Source organism: Erinaceus europaeus, unplaced genomic scaffold (assembly GCF_950295315.1).
Source record: "Erinaceus europaeus unplaced genomic scaffold, mEriEur2.1 scaffold_784, whole genome shotgun sequence".
NCBI lineage: Eukaryota > Metazoa > Chordata > Mammalia > Eulipotyphla > Erinaceidae > Erinaceus > Erinaceus europaeus.
The window spans coordinates 22,334-37,458 of record NW_026647394.1 but is presented as its reverse complement, the minus strand read 5'-3'; the positions used below and the strand labels follow the sequence as shown (position 1 = coordinate 37,458).

The 15,125-nt window shown below is 51.7% G+C and overlaps 1 long non-coding RNA gene across 1 annotated transcript; it reads left to right on the top strand.

Moving 5' to 3' along the window:
• Positions 1-9,768: 9,768 nt before the first annotated feature.
• Positions 9,769-14,893, top strand: LOC132536324 (uncharacterized). Its single transcript, XR_009547949.1, has 3 exons — positions 9,769-10,059; positions 11,886-11,987; positions 13,475-14,893. It is a non-coding gene; the product is annotated as an uncharacterized LOC132536324 (long non-coding RNA).
• The last annotated feature ends 232 nt before the right edge of the window (positions 14,894-15,125 follow it).

Here is a 15,125-nt window from a genome sequence, read left to right as displayed (position 1 = left end):
GGGAGGGGTGATAGAGAGGGAGAGATACAGAGAGACATCTGCAGCACTGCTTCACCACTCGCAAAGCTTTCCCCCTGCAGGTGGGGACCGGGGGCTCAAACCCCGGTCCTTGTGCATTGTAACGTGCACTCAACCATGTACTCCACCACCTGGCTCCTAACTATCTTCTCATCTTGGCTATTTGAGGTTTCAGACCTCTTTTCCCTGTTCTGTCCCTAACAATCCTAACAGTATGAGTCTGGTCCGGATCTGGGAGCCTCCAAGAGCAAGGCTGTGGGGTGGGGGCGGAGGGGAGGGGACCACAAAGGCGGCCTCTGCAGTGGGCACCCTGCTGAGCAGGTTTGGTGAGGGCTGGGTGTCTGGAGCTGGTCAGAGTGAAGTTTTCCTTCCTGCCTGTCAGAAGGGAGTTGAGGGGGCTGGGCTGTGGCACACCTGGTTGAGTATACACGCTTCCATGTTCAAGGACCTGGGTTTAAACAACAATCTCCACTGACAGGGAGGAAGCTTTGAGAGTGGTGGTGGAACAGGTCTGCTGGTCAATCTGTCTGTCTGTCTGTCTGTCTGTCTGTCTGTCTGTCTGTCTGTCTATCTATCTATCTCCCTCTCTCCCTGTGGGGACAGGGCCCCGCCTGGAAGCCTGTACTTAGCTCTGGCTCAAAGTCCGTGTTTTGCACATGGTACCTTCTACACCTGACATGGATGATGAGCTTCACCTGCTGTCAGACAGACGAACAGAAACAGGAGATGGGGGGGGGGGGCAGATGAAGACAGAAGAGAAGTCAGCCTGGTGGCATGAGGGGCAGGACAGCCTCTTCCCTCCTTCGACAATCAAGAAAACAATAAAGGTGGAAGCTAGCACAATAAAGGTGGAAACTAGTTAGCAGTCCCTCTCCCCCTCCCTCTTTCTCTCTCCCCTCCTCTCTCTCCCTCTTCCTCTCCTCCTCTTCCCCCCTCCCCTTCCTCTGTCTGGCTCTGTGTGCTTTTTTCCCACGTGCTAATAAGGCCCCCACCTCCGTGAACCTGTCTCCACTCAGTGAGTCTGAGCCTTGGCAAATGAGCTGACCATAGAGCCAAGAGGTAACCTACCTGGTGTCGTTCATACTGTAGCATACCTGAGGAACTGGGTTCGAACCATGACACCACAAAGAAGCACTTACCCTCACTGGGGAATCTCCAGAAGCAGTGCATTAGTGCTGTGCTGTCCCTCCTTCTCCCCCTCTTTATCCTTATCCATGACTGAAATTTACAAATTTAAAGAGGAAAAAGGAACAAAATGGCCCACCAGGAGCAATGCAGTTGCACAGACACCAAAAGCCACAGCAGGGCAGAACAGGGGAAAAGTGAGTCAGACTAAACCACACTGATGTCCTGCTCCTGAATGCCTGGGGGAGCATGACTCACCTCTGGGCAGCATGTGCCCATGGGGGTGGCATTCACATAGTCGATACCCTTACCTGCTGGTCACTTTTTGTTTGCTTGAATATCTTTCTTTTTGAAAAGTAACTTGCCAAGCCAGTGTCATCTAACACAGCTGCAAACTGAGGGCAAGGGACACCCTCATGGTCTCTGGTGGCTGAAGACTGTGTGTGTGTGTGTGTGTGTGTGTGTGTGTGTGTGTGTGTGTGTGTGTGTGTGAGTGAGAAGGGGGACTCTGTGCTTTGCCCAGTCATCCACAGCCCAGAAATTGAGCTCTGATTCTTACCCATTCCCCTCCTCAGCTCTGTTCTCTGTTGAGAGAAAGTAACCCCACTGTGCTCAAGTATCAAGCCAGGCAGAAGGCTGCAGTTTTGAGTAGTTCACACATACATTACTATGCACAAGGACCTAGGTTCAAGCCCCTGCTCCCCACCTGCAGGGAGGGAAGCTTCACAAATGGTGAAACATGGATGTAGGTGTCTCTCTGTCTCTCCCTCTCTTCTCCTCCCCTCTTAATTTTCTTCTTGCAAGTGACCTTGTATGTGGGTGGCTCCTATGAGCAAGTGTCCTCTGAGGCAGCTGCCTAGTGGCATTCAGAGCCCCCTGCTCCTTCTCCCATCCAGACACATGTATGCATTGATATGCCCAGTAGGACCTTCCAGAATCCCATGTGAGCCTCTGCTCTGGGCTCCAGAGGATGTGTTTTTGCCTGTGTCCTGTGTAAACATTCGCGTAGCCTGGTCCCCATGTGTATGACAGCCACTCAGTTATATGTCCCTCCAGGTTACAGTGTCCACTCCCAGGCATTAGGAACTAGCAGGTAGGTGTTGTGATGCAGCATACCAACCAACCATAGTGCCCGGCTGACGTCAGCCCTGGCGACAGAGCATATAGTGATCTGCACAAACGCACAATGGACTGTGGTGGATCCGGTCTGTGCAGATGCACAAAGCATTGTGGGTGGATCGAACAGACTTAAAAGCACAGCCAGCCAGAAGTCTGCTCTCTTTGGCTGCTGCTTCTTCTCCTGGTCAGATGCATCTCAGCTGAGGCTGTTCAAGGTGCCTGCCATGGCTACTTCTCCTGAGAATTGAACACATATGACTCACTTAGCCGGTAAACTAAGACTCCTCTACAGCCATAAGCAACATATACCTCGGCTGATAACTGTTCATCTCATGGGACTGAGCTTCTGATATCTGCTCATGAAATTTATGGACTAGCATATTCTTAGCCCCTGATAATAACTGCTTATTTTGCAGTACCTAAAATAATGTCCTATACCTCTGTACTGCCCTAATAAAACCTTGATTCCTTTAAACCTACTCCCAGCTGTCCTTAAGCTGAAATCATTATGTGCCGCAGTGAAAGCCCATTTTAATTTTTTAGTTACAACAGGTAGGGCTTAGTGAGCATCAGCCTGCCAGGCCCTCTGACCTGCTCCCTACTGTGTCAGGACCAGGCGGACATTCATGAGCATTTGACCATGACCAGACTATGGCGCACTCAGCTGAATGTTCATGTTACAGTGTGCAAGGACCAGGGTTCAAGAACCCAGTCCCCACCTGCAGGTGGGGAGCCAGGGCTGGAACCGGGACCAGGGTTCAAGAACCCAGTCCCCACCTGCAGGTGGGGAGCCAGGGCTGGATCCTTACGCTGGTCCTTGCGCTTGGCACCATGTGCACTTAACCCGCTGTGCCACCGCCCAACTCCCCACTTTTTTTTTTTTACGATATTATTTATTTATTAATGAGAAAGATGGGAGAAGACAGGGAAAGAACCAGACATACTCTGGTACATGTGATGCTGGGGATTGAACTCAGGACCTCATGCTTGAGAGTTCAATGTTTTATCCGCTGTGCCACCTCTGGGACCACAAGACTCTCACTTTCTCATCAGAAGAGTCTGACATCTCAAGCCAACCCAGCTCCCCTAGGCACCTGCTGGGACACTTCTCTTACCATCACAGACAGATGGTTGGGTTGTCAAGCCTGAGTGGCCACGGCCTGGAGCTGACTCAAACAGGACAAAGAGACATTGTCAGGAAAAGGGACAGGACCTGGGGGTCCTACATTTACAGCATATATTGGGGAGTGAGGTGGTGAAGCAGGTCTGCAGGTGTCTATCTTTCTCTCCCCCTTTCTGTCCTTCACCTCCTCTTTCCATATCTCTCTGTCCAACAACAACAATAATAAGTATGACAACAATAAAAAACAACAAGGGCAACAAAAAGGAAAATAAATAAATTTTAAAAAGACAGAGAAAAAATAAATTAAAAAGGAGAGTCTTGGAGGAGTCAGGCGGTAGCACAGCAGGTTAAGCGCAGGTGGCACAAAGGACAAGGACCGTCCTAAGGATCCCGGTTTGAGCCCCCAGCTCCCCACCTGCAGGAGAGTCACTTCACACTTTGTGAAGCAGGTCTGCAGGTGTCTATCTTTCTCTCCCCCTCTCTGTCTTCCCCATCTCTTTCCATTTCTCTCTGTCCTATCCAACAACAACAACAACATCAACAACAACAATAATAACAACAACAACAAAACAACAAGGGCAACAAAAGGCAATAATTTATTTTTTTTAAAGGGAGAGTCTTCTAATCCTCTGAAAGCCAAAGGGTAGCAGGGTAAGGCATTGTCCTTCACATGGACTCAGCTGGAGAACAGAGCTTCACCTCATCCCAGCCTCTGGCATCCCAACTATGAGGACAATGGCCAGGGCACAGCGCCCTGCCTGGGAGGGACATGGAGCGTCACTGGAAGGGAGTGTTGGCCTCAGGTGGGCCCAAAAAGTGGGCTTAGCTCCTGCTTGAGGAACAGCAGTGGTGACAGCCAGGAGTCAGGGCTCTGGGGGACCTTCTGGTACAGCTGGTGATGCCAGCACAAGGCTGGGGGATTCTGTAGATGAACGGTGGTGGCTGGAGTGCTAGAGCCTGCAGACACCCCCAGGTGGCCCCTCTGTGACTTCTGTAGTGTCAGAGCCATTTCACAAACACCTGCCACCTTATCAGCCCAGCCTGGGTGCCTCTAGAGTGAGGACAGAGCACAGAAGGAGGGGGAAGTGGAGAGAAAAGCATCCAGGGATGTCATGCGCCCCATGCCCCAGAGCTGTCTACTGCCTGCTGGTCCAGGGCACATGCTTGGGGTCAGGAAGGTGAGGTTCCAGGGTCATGTTTGTTAGTGCTATGAGTTGACCCCTGCTTTCTCTGTGCCAGTTTCACCCACAAAGTCAGGACAGCCATGCAATTTCACAGAGAGGCTGTAAGACTGCAGGAGAAGAGGGGGCAGTGGGAAGGGAGGTGGTCAAGGAGCACAATCTTGCTGGGACCAACCAGGCCCACTGATGGCTGTGCAGGGAGGGATGGACAGGGACCCCAGACAATGAAGGGACCCTTACATCCCATTCATGTTCTCAGTCTCCTTAGTGATAAAGGCTGGAGGACTGACAGAGGCACTCTGCTAAGAGAGGAAGGGGTGGGGTGCAAGGTAGGTCCCCCCTCCTATGCTGTGGAATAGCTCACATGTCAGCTAAAGACTCCTGACAATGAACAGAAATGTTTACAACATAAAGGGAATAGCTGGTGTGAACTCTATAGACTGCCCAAGGTCTAGGTGGCATCAGCCCCGGCTGGCCTGAGAAGCCACCCTCAGAGACACATTCATTCTTGTGTGTATACCACTACTCACAGTGACATGCACTTTCCATGCTCTGGGTTCAAGTCAAAGGGAGCTGGCACTGGTGGTGTGACCACTTAGGTGGAGAGAAGGACTGAGACCCAGAACTGTCTGACCTCTGCATCCTCCCAGTGGCAGGTGGAGAGGTGGACCAAGGGAATGCAAGAAAGGGGAGGAAGGGAGCAGCCTGAGGAAGGTGGAGAACAGGGCCTCAGCCTGGCCACACCCCTTGATGCACCCTAGAGAGGACAGAGGCCATAGAGTACTGGCCAGCACTCAGGTCACCCCACATTCTTGGGCTTAAACCAGTCGCCTTCCCATGGCTCCCTGGCCCAGGGCCATGCAGGGTAGTCTCTCAAATAGCAACACTGAGTCACCAAGTGGTTCATTCATTCATCTGACTCTGGTGTTTGCTGCTGACCTCTACCCTGCTTTGGGGGAGCTCAGGGTTGATGCCCCCACTTTTCCCTGATTCCCCAACAGGATGAAGGGGGCTCTCTCCAGCGTCCTGAGTGTGTGCTGGGGGTGGACCCCGCATGGCCAGATCCAACAGTGCTCAAGAGTTTGAAGCCTTCAGGTTGGAGTCTGCTCCCCAACTGTCTCTTGTGTCCCTGACTCCTGCCTCTACTCTGAACCTTCTCAAGCTGTGCCAGGCTGGGTGAGGATGCCCTGGTCAGAGTTGGGCAGTTGTTGATGAACAGACATAGTGGGGGTTATGGGCCATCGGCTCATTCTGGCTCAGGGAACTGAAGGAAACTTCAAGAAGGAGGCGGGAGAGAAACCAGGTCTGAAACGTGGCTAGCGGTTTCCAGAGGCCAAGGGGGAATTGTTGTCAAGTTTGGACAAGAGTCAAGAGGTGCATTTCAGTCAAGGTCTCCAATACCTCCCAGCTCAGATTCCTTTCCCAACACTTGGAGGAAAGTCTCTGGGCCTTGAGAAGCAGAAGATGAAGCCCTCTGAGCTGGAGTTCTGTCACTGTGAAGAACAGCACTGCCTGCCACCCCATCTCACACTGTCTCAGCTTTGCCAAGCTGGCATGCTGAAAGAGTAAGGTGCCGGCGTCCACTCAGCACACAGGAGGCAGGAAGTCCCGTGGGTCCTCCTTCTGCTTGTACCCATCAGGCCTGGTCTTACCTGCCCTACAGTGACAAAGAGCTCTTGTGCTTCCACCCCATGTCATTCTTCTCTGGAGGCTATTGAACAACAGAGATGTCCCCATCCCTCTGGAGCAAGTCACACACTGGAGAAATGGGCTAGGAGCTACACTGGTATCCCCAGGAAGAGGTGCCTTGAGCCTGCCTGAGTGGCTGAGGAGAGAACTGGGCACCAGCAGGCAGAAGGAGGGAGGGGAGTGGGGGGGGACACAGATGCCAAGTTGTTTCTCCTCTGTAGAACTCCCAGTTCTGGCCAGACAACATCTCTAAATGCTATTAACATGACCAGGCCAAACTTCTTGGCTCGGAATCCTGTTCTTTTTTTTAAAATCCCAAATTGAAGAATGTCTCTCCTTTGAAACTGGGTCTGTTAGTCCTGGATGCCTGAGAGAACCCAGCTTGGAGCTAGTTCCCTTTGCCAAGGTCGAGGTTAAGGTCAAGGCTGACCTCGCTTCAGCAGGACCCCCTCGGAGGGGAACAGTGAATATTTCAGCAGGCCAGGACGGGGGGCCTTCTGGGGGTAAAGTGAAGGTTCCAGAGACTCTTCCTCATGTTCTCTTAGGCTCCTGATCTCACATGTGTGTGTATCTGTGTGCATATGTGTGTGCCTGCTCTCCTGTGTTCTCAGTGATAACTACCAGCCCACATTCTTGGTGGAGGGGGGACATTTCCACATCTGTCCTCTGCTGGGACTGCAAGAATTGAGTGAGGCGGGGAAATGAGGCAACCACTCTAATTCTCTAGGTTTTAAAATAGACCTCCTACTTAAAATAACCAGATCATTGATCAGAGTGGGTGGTCCATTCCGCCTGAGTGGCCTGTGTAATTACCTCAATTTTCCCTTTCTTTCCATGTGCAGAAGACACTGTCCTATTGCCATACAGACCCGAGAAAAATGGTTATCAAACCAGCTGCAGAACTTGAGAGTGAGGCACCTAGGCTGGGCTCTCCACAGGTGATGTGTTTTGTCATTTATCCAACACATTATTTCAAGCAACAACTACTTATGGTGCCAGGCTCACCATGCTGGGTCTGTAATAATGACTAGGTAGACCCATCGAATCAAGCTTGAAAACAGAGCACCTGTGGCCTTCAGTGGCTGAACGTGACCGACAAAGACGTCAAAGACGTCAGCCTCTTAGTGTAACCAATAAAAATGGTGCACCTGCCCTGCCAAGTCACAGGGATCTCGTGAGGACCAGGAAGAGGGTGGGTGAAATACTGTGCAGGGCTTAGGAAACAGCATAATGGTTCTGCAAATGACTTTCATGCCAGAGGCTCCAAGGTCCCAGGTTCAATTTCTCGCACTACCATAAACCAGAGATAAGCAGTGCTCCGATTTTTCTCTCTCTCTCTCTCTTTCTCTCATAGTAAAATAAAAATAAAAGAAGTGTTATGCAAATGATGAAGCTCTGGACCAAGACAGGGTAATGAATGAAGTTTGCCCAGAATGGTGAGCGCCCCAGCGGAGGGAAGCGGCTGGTGAAGATGCCACTGTTGGCATGCTGTGTAATGCCCACAAGATGCCACAAGACAGGATCAGCCTGTCCACAGGTGGGGAAACTGAGGCACAGAGAGCTAATGGAGGCCACACTGTCAGTCTTCAGGAAGCTGGTCTTGGGTCAAACACCCTCCAAACTGGACTCTACCGCCAAGCTGTAGTCAAACCAGTGGCGGGCAGACAAACCCCCTGAGTCCTGAGCTGCACACCCTGAATCACAAATGGAGCTCTGAGGAAACACCACCTGAGCTGCTCCTGCTAGGAGGATCACCAGCCCTGCCCCTTACCACCCCCCCCCAATAGCCACACACCTTCAGGGGATCAGAGTGACCACCCAGCTCTGCTTTTCCAGGGGTGACGAAACAAAGGCACCATGACATTTATATGACTTGCTCAAAGCCACATGACTGAGACAGGGTCAGAGGCAGGAAACAGAAACAAGTGAGGGACTTGTGGCTTTTAGGCTGCAGGTGCTACTACCGGGGGGCTGAGATTCCTTCCTGGTTCACAACCAGAAAGGTTCAAAGACAGTACATTGCTTCCTGACACTGTCCGGGTCTTCTTGTGTGGATGTGTTTGGAACCTGGATGAGGGGTGACTGTGGGTCCGAGTCAGAATCCATGAAGGCCATCAGCCTGCAGGAGGAGACTACAGCACCCAAAGAAAGCTGAAGCAAAACCCCAAGTTTTGCTCTCTGAAGCAGGCAAAACAGCTCTGAAGTGACTGTTGGGACCATTTTCAGCTCATACCCAAGCTAACTTCCTGTTGGTGTCTGGCTGTGTCCTGGAGGCCTCCGCCACAGTGTACATGGCTTCCAGAGAGGTAACAGGGCCAGAAAAAGCTGTCCCTGCAGTCAGTTAGCCTCTTCCTGGGTCCCCAGGCTGCTGTTTTTCCTCACTCTCTATTGCCTACCTGCTGGATTGGAGCAGAGCCTCTGATGGGAGTGGGGTCCTTCACAGCAGGGTGTAGAGGGAGGACCATAGGGGAAACAGTCTGCCCCCTGAATCACTGCAGGAGACTTCAGACCTCAGTAAGCTGATGCAGACAGCCAGGGCCTGTGGAGAGGAAGCAGATGGCTTTCCAGTGGGAAGCCCAAGTGCCACAGCTGCAGGGACCAGGCTCCTGTACTTGAGCTTGGGCAGGGAACAGATGATGTCTTCAGAGTATCTTCTGGGTTGGAGGGCATGGCAGATGCATGCTTGTGTGTGTGTGTGTGTGTGTGTGTGTGTGTGTGTGTTTATACATCCAGCAGGCATCCAGTATAGATGCTGGAATCATGGCTCTCTTAGGAGGAGATTCCGGGAACCTCACCCATGGCCAGTAGCAGGTATGGGTGAGCACTCCCTTGCTAGCTGGATTCTGATCCCCATCCTTCACTATGTGGGGTAAGCAGGTGTGGGGGGGTCATTTAGGTGTGTGTGGGGGGGAGCTGAGATCAGTGTGGCACAAACTATTCCCAACCCTAAGGAAAACTTTCTTTTTTTCTTAAAACTTTATTTTATTTTTATTATTTATTGGATAGAGACAGAAATAAAGCAAGAGATAAAAAAGAAAGAGAGAGGGAGATAGAAAGACACCTGAAGACTTTCTTCCTCACCTATGAAGCATCCCCTTGCAGGTGGAGGTCAGGGGGCTTGGTAACATACATGATCTACTGGATGCACCACCACCTGACTCCCAAGGAAAACTTCCAACCCCTGTGACAGCTTATAGGGAAGGAGCCAGACCAGTAAGAAGAATCTGGGTGTGGCTGTGTGGTTTGAAAGGGTGGCACTTGGGAGACAGTCAGAAGGGGAGAACACAGGGACTCGGGGGGGGGGGTGTGTATTACATGCAGGCAAAGAAATCTGGGAAGACTCATGGAATAGGGTGGCTGGTAGGAGAGGGGGTTTGGGGTCCTTGATTGGGGGGCAAGAGTATTTAGCAGACACCTGTTATGCAGAATGGGGAAACAAATGTATTGTAGTTCATTAACCCCCGGGGGTGGGGAAGAGCCACTGAGTCAGCTTTGAGCACCGCTGACATTTGATTCTGGCTTCTGCACAGCTCTAGAATGTTCTGGTTTGTCACTTGATCCTGGGAAGACTGGGGTACATGTTGTCTGAGGCTGGTTTGAAAGGCCCGTGTCTAATGTGTGGGACACACCTGCCTTTGTACCCCAGATCCTGTTCTTAATCGGCTCCCCTGGGCCAAGTCATTGAACCTCTCCTGACTGCACTGTGTCTTGTCCCTGGAAAGGAGATAGTGACCGGCCTGGTGGACTGTGAAGACAGTCACAGATGTCCCCAGCCCGAGGCTGGCAGAGGTGTCCCCCATCTAGGTGAGCATTTATCCTGAGGATGGGGCCTAGCTGCCGGCTTCCCCTGTTTCTCTCTTTGCTTGATGGTCCTGGGGCAGCTGTCAGTCCTAACTCAGTGGACTCCAAGGGGAGGGGGCAGCTTGCAACTCATTCCCTCCCCCACTGCCCAGCCCCCCTCAGGCTAATCCTTTGCACCACGGCTCTAGAGCACTGGTGGCTTTAGAAGAATCTCAGGCATGTGTCATACTGCCCCTCACAGCCATGATCCATGGGGTGTTGGAGAAGTGCTTTGGTCTGGGGCCAGGAGGTCTGTGTGTAGGAGGGGCGCCCTCCTGACCCCCAGCCACGGCCCCGGTGCAGTCGGCTCTGGATCCATCCAGGAGATGGGCTCAGAGCAAGCTGTGATTGTGGACTCAGGGAGAGGGGATCCCAGAGTGGCCTCCCATCCAGAAGGGCCAGGAGTAGGTGTGTGTAGGGAAGCTCAAGAGCCCAGATTTCCCAGCTCAGCTTTTTACTAGGGTTTTGTGCAAGCCATGACCTTCACTGGTGAGCTGAGTGGGTGGACGGGACTGTCAGGCTTCCGCATTCTTTAGCCTCTGAAACAGCCCTCAGTGTCTCCTGTAAAGACCTCAGGCTTCTGAAGTGGATAGGGTTAGGGATGGTGAGAAAGAAAGCCAGAAGATAGGTGGGCAGGACCAGGAGTTGGGTCACCACATAGAGGGCAGGCTTTGCTCCTCACAGGGCCCTGGGTTCAACCCCCAGGCCCTGGGTTCAACCCCCAGGTTCAAGTTCCCCATGTGACTGCACTATGGACAGCACCATGGGGAACTCTCCAGGGGTGGAGCCTTGATGTTCTCTCTCTCTCTCTTTATCAAGAATTGGACCAAGAAGGCCACTCAGTAGAGTCCTGTGTGCCCTCCTTTCATCCCCAAGCATTATATAGAAATGAGATTAATGCATACATATAAAGAAGATTGGGGGGCAAGGCATTGGTGAATTTGGTTCAACACACACTGCAGTGCACAAGGACCCAGGTTCAAGCCCCTGGTTCCCACCTGCAAGGGGAAAGCTTCATGAGTGGTGAAACAGGGCTGCAGGTGTCTCTCTGTCTCTCTCCCTCTCTATCTTCCCCCTCCCCCCTCAATTTCTCTGTCTCTATCCAATAATAAATAAATAAAATTTTTTTTTTTAAAAAAAAAAGAAGATTGGTAGGCACCATGTTGGTTTTCTTATTTTTCTGTGATTGGGTTTCTTTTCTTCCTCAGGCCCCCATTCCTGCTGATGCAGACAAAAAGCATGCAGCTCCCTATGGCTAAATGAGTCACTTGGATAATCGGCTCAATTATTTCCATGCTGGCCTCAATTAAATTCTAGCTCTCTCTGCCCACCACATCCCAGAAAATGAACCCATGTACAGTACCCCCAGCATCCCTGGAGAGAGTGAGGCTGCATCTCTGCCAGACCCCCTTTGAAACGTGACTGTCCTGGTTGGATCCCCAAACATACCCAACTCCCCCTCTAACTGGCCTCAAGACTCACCCCACCCCCACCCCTTCCTGCCATGTTCTTTTCACTCACCCTCTGTCCTGCAGAAGGCCCTGTGTGGCCTCTTTCTCGTGTTCTCTCCCCTGCGAGAGTTGTGGGAAGCTGTGTCTGCAGGGAGGAGTGGAAGGTAGAAGAAGGGCTAAAGCCCGGTGCCTCCTGCCTGGATGTGCCAAAAAGAGTCCCTGAGGCAAGCACTGAGGCCCACCCTGCCACACCCCATCCTGTCACTGTCCCTCCTGGAAGCTGGAGGAGACTGAGGCCAGGACCTCATGAAACTCAGGCTTCCTCTTCCTCCTCCCCAGCTCAGACGGCCCTGGTCCTTGGGCTCTAGTTCCTCTGAGCCTCTCCCACCCTCTTAACATCATGTGACACCAGCACTAGATGGACTGGAGCCCATGGAAAAGGTAGGAGGCACTGCTGCTGGAGGCGGGGGGGGGGGGGGGGGGCGGATTCTGAAAGGAGCAACTGCAGGCAAGCTAGAAAATCAGCAGACAGCTCCCAACCTCTAGAGAGAGCAGAGGGCCAGCCCCTCACCAGGCATTCAAGCTTACCTTTTGCTCCCTTCACCTGCACAGGCTCAGGGCTTTGGGCAAATTCCCTTCATTCCCACAGAGCCTCAGTTTCTTCATCTGTGAAGTGTGCTTAATCACCCCCTACCCAGTTCATCATGGTGAGACTTCTAAGAAGTACTATGGGGGCTTGGAGGTGGCACACTTGCTTGAGTACATTACTACGTACAAGGGCCTGGGGTTTTTTTGTTTGTTTGTTTTACCTTTAGGGTTATCGCTGGGGCTCAGTGCCTGCACTATGAATACATTGTTCCTGGAGATCATTTTTTCCATTTTTGTATCCCTGGTTATTGTTATTTCTGTTGTTGTTGGATAAAACAGAGAGAAATCAAGAGAGGAGGAGAGGACAGGGAGGGAGAGAGAAAGACACCTGCAGATAAAGAGGTAGATAAACATTTAATAAATAAGTTTAAAGTGGACATTTAAGAAGTTAGTAAACTGATGAAAACTCAAGGTCAGCTATAGCACAGGAGAGCAGCTTGAATAGGCCTATGTCTCTGCTGACCCATTTCCAGCTGCCTGGAGCCTGGCTCCACCTTTATGGTTTAGTTTTACTGACATGCTTCCCCAGGGGCTGGGGAGACAGACCAGCAATAGAGCACAGGACTGGCATGCCTGAGGCCTCAGGTTCAGAACTGAGCCATATTCTGGTCTCTTGTCTCATAAATAACAACAACTGTTTTGTTATTATTGTTTGTTTGTTTGTTTGTTTTTAAATGTTCCTAGGGCTGGGTGATGGCTCATCTGGTAAAACACATACAGTGTCATGCATAAGAACTTGGGTTCAAGTCCTTGGTCCCCACCTGTAGGGGAAACTTCACAAGCAGTGGGGCAATGCTCTAGGTAGCTCTCTTTCTCTTACTTGCTATCAAAATAAATCAATGAATAAAGCCACTGGGAACCATGAAGTTGTGCAATCACTGAGCCGCAGCAATAACCTTGGTGGCAAAAAAACTTAATAATAATTTTAAAAGCTCTGTTCCCCCCACCACCACCCCCGGGTAACCCCTAATCCAGCCTCCATAGAGGAGGCCCTTCTGAAGTGCTAGAACTTCTGAGTCAAGATGAAGTGCCCCAGTACTTCTACAATTGCTTTTTATCCCCACTTTTTATAGCTAAAGTCCTCTTTAAATCACTTTATTGAGGACATGCTGGTTTATAAGACTGTTGCTGTCACAAGGGGACAGTATCACCTCTCCTCTAGTCTGCACACCTCACCCACCAGTAAACGGTCATGCCACAGGCCACTGGTTCCACACCCCTCTTAACCCCCTACCACCACCATTTGGAGCCCTGATTGGTGCCCACGACTCCGTTCCCAGATGTGAGCCGTGGAGCCTCCTACCAGCATGAACTTTGACCTGCTGCATGCACCTTGACCCACAGCCATTGGAAGCAGCCTGATCCAGCTCCCACCACACTCCTGCCGACTCCCCAACCACCACGCTGTGTTCTAGGCAGCTGTCCAGGCCCCTCTCCCAGCCGGCACTGGCCTTGCTCTGGTTCCACCTGGCTCTTGCTCTGTGGCCTGGGATTCTGGCCTTGGAGAGGGCCCTGTGTACTCTCCAGCTGGGCCAGACCTTTGGCTCTGAGCTGTGCCCACTCCTGAAGAGCCAAATGCTTGTCCTGGTGTCATGTGACCAAACTGTCTGAGACTTTTCAGCCAACACCATCATGCGCGGTCATGAACATATGGATACAAAGTCCAAAGTCGTCATGGCTCTGGCAGAGAGAGGAACATCAAACTGGGCCACCATCCAGGGGTGTCACTTGCCATTGTCTACAGCTCAGGCCTGGTGCCCAGTTGCTGGGAGAAAAGGCCAGAAAGGGCCTCACTTGTCCCTTCAGGTTTACAGTGAGGTGCTGGTTGAGCAGGGGCTTGGGGGTACCTGCATTTGGTGAGGACAGAGACCAGGTGGGACTCCCCTGATCACCAGCCCTCAGACAGAGATACTCTTAGAGGGCTGTCCATGTGGCTGTGAGGTCCCCCAAACTTTGCTCACCCAAGCTTGTGGAAGACCTGTCTGGGGGCCCTGCAGCAGTGGTGGTGGGGTGGTGTTGGATGTAGAACTGCGTTGCCATCATCTTAAATCAAAGTGAGTGAAATAGAGATGGAGAATTCCTCTGAAGCAGGCCAGGAAGCTGAGCTGACCCTTCCCCATCTTGAGGGACATCTCTCCCCTCCCCCAGATAGCACACCCTTTGGGGCTCCTTGGTGAGATCAAGGGGCTGGAGGGGCAGAGGTGAATCAGGTGGACACAGTTGCTGTCCTCTAGGAGTTTGCTGAAGTTATAGATCAGCAGCCCAACGACAGAACTCAAAGACAGCTTATGCTTTGCATGTTTGGAGCTCTGAGTATGACCTCCAGAGGCAGAAAAATAATGTCACAGTACAGCAGGGGCTGACAGTGAAATATGGCAGGTGGGCACTCAGGGGCACTCGGTAGTGGGGGCTGTGGAGCTCTTAGGGTTTGTCTGAGAAAACTTCCCAGGAAAGCTGAAGGCTAATGGGAGGCTGATGCTTCAAACCAAGGAAACACTGGGTCTGAGGGATTAGTGACCAGCGTGAGGTCACCACCCACTATGAAGTGAGGGCCACTGATGGCTTGAGCACTGAGGGTAGATAGTGAGAGAATGAGCAGGTATGTGTGTCTGTGGAGGGGTGATGACAGAGTTGACTTGTTGGTACTCACTTCCTCCTTCCTTTCCAGGCTCCTATTCGCCTACAGTTTTTCGCCTGGGGCCTAGTATGCAGTAAGCGCACAATAAATACTTGCTTGACTGAGTAAACATGGAGGACACCATGAAAGGTCTGGGACTCAGTTCTACATGGTGACCCTGAGACCATGAACATAAGCACTTCCGGCCACGTGACCTGGAAGTGAACTAGAGTCCTGCTCCTCTCTGCTGGGATTTGAGAACTGACACAAAACACTCATTCATTCAGGAGAAGAATGTGCAAGAACAGCCTGGC